The 1,826-nt window shown below is 39.7% G+C and overlaps 1 long non-coding RNA gene across 2 annotated transcripts in view; it reads right to left on the bottom strand.

The window, feature by feature from the left end:
• Positions 1-674: 674 nt before the first annotated feature.
• Positions 675-1,826, bottom strand: part of LOC107573883 (uncharacterized) — a 6,452-nt gene continuing 5,300 nt past the window's right edge. For both annotated transcript variants that reach the window (XR_001607583.1, XR_001607584.1), the window contains exon 3: positions 675-817. This is a non-coding gene — a long non-coding RNA (uncharacterized lncRNA). The remainder of the gene's footprint in view (positions 818-1,826) is intronic.

The raw sequence follows: 1,826 nt of genomic DNA, 5'->3' as shown, positions 1-1,826 counted from the left end.
GTATCAAAATGTATTTGATCTCAGTCCATTTAATTGAATACTAAAATGTTCTATTTAGTGTCACGTAAGTCAGGTGTCAGTAAAAATTAATATCAAATAAGATATGAGTCACAAAGATGGAAGAGATACCAGATCATTGAGATATCAGATTGGGTAAAAAAGCTGACACCGACAACACCAACTAAGAAGACAATACAATCCAGACGCAAATGACAGACAGAGAAGGCATGATATATATAGCTGGGTTAATGATGAACAGGTGTTACCGATTAAACCAGGATTAGTGAGCAGGGGACTATGGGAAATGGAGTTTAACACAAACAACGAAAACAGAAGAGCGCCCTCAAGTGACCAGTCCAGGTCACCACAACAAACACTGTGACAACCTTATCGTAAAGTGTTAGCAATAAAATATAGCACCAATTAATAAAACAGCAACCTTTGGACATAAATGACATTATACTGGATTAGAAAAAGATTGTATTTTGCTTTAAGAAACAGTGATCTTATTGTTACGTCATATGGAGAGATTATCAAACAGCCAAAACAAATATGACACGATACATGAGGTGACTGCTTAATCTCACCCATTTATCTTAGTTATGAGGGCTTATCATCAAGGCTTTTGTGCAACCTTATAGATAATGTGTTTGTTGTGTGTATACTGACCCATCGTAGCCAGCACTCCACACGCCGCCCACACACACAGACATGGACCCACTGCTCCAGTACCCTCCAGAACTGCTTTGGGAGAAATGAAGATCCCCGAGCCGATCATTGTTCCCACTATCAGACAGATGCCACTTAAGAGACCCACCTGAGACATTCAAGTTAAAGGGTGTTGGTTTCATTGATAGCGCTGTGAGAGCGGTGGAACTAACGGTTTCCCCGGTAACGGCTGTAATCAAAGCAGCTCCGCTCATGAATGCTACTTTATCAGATCAAATGAAAATGCCATTGAAACTTTTCTGAAGACAGTCTGTTCCCTTCAGAGATACATTCATATAAAACACCCGCGCCAAGTTTTGATTTGGAAACGTGCAGTGCTCATGTTTATTCAACGAAGTCAAACACCACAAATAAATAAATGTATGGGAAACACTGGTAATGTATATTATCGAAATATCGGAAATGTGTTTAAAAATCATATCACCGTTATTGAAAAGATACATATTGATATTGAATTATTGTCCAGCCCTATAATGTATAGTAACTGAATTATTGTGATATTAAAATTAGGGATGCATGACATATCGATACCACATACGATTTTTATTGTGAGATTTTTTTACTTTAGTGATATTTGTTGGATATATCATTTTAAATGTTAAAGGGGTCATATGATGCGATTAAAATTTTTCCTTTCTCTTTGGAGTGTTACAAGCTCTTGGTGCATAAAGAAGATCTGTAAAGTTGCAAAGACTAAAGTCTCAAATCCAAAGAGATATTCTTTATAAAAGTTAAGAGTCAGCCACACCTACCTAAAACGGCTCGTTCTAACACACCCCACATGTCTACGTCACGATGTGGGAAGATTTGCATGACGCCGCCCAAATGTTCACACAAAGAAAGAAGGTGCAACTTTTATTCTCGCTGTAGTATTGTTGACAGCCTTGTCGTGAAGGCGCTGTGTGCTTCGTTGTGAAAGCGAAGCTACTTTGTTTGGTCTTCCAAACGAGGACGATATCCGCTTCGTCATGCCTAGAGCTGATCCGTGCTGGTCGCTGAGGAAATACAACAACTTCGCTGTGGATCACCAGATCGGCTTTCACCGTGGATGAAGCGGAGTCCAGCCTGGGGTCGTCACATGTGGTTGCCACAAGCCC

The sequence above is a fragment of the Sinocyclocheilus grahami genome, unplaced genomic scaffold (genome assembly GCF_001515645.1).
Source record: "Sinocyclocheilus grahami isolate Dianchi unplaced genomic scaffold, SAMN03320097.WGS_v1.1 scaffold2059.1, whole genome shotgun sequence".
Classification (NCBI taxonomy): Eukaryota; Metazoa; Chordata; class Actinopteri; order Cypriniformes; family Cyprinidae; genus Sinocyclocheilus; species Sinocyclocheilus grahami.
This window is presented reverse-complemented; position numbering and strand designations above follow the sequence as displayed.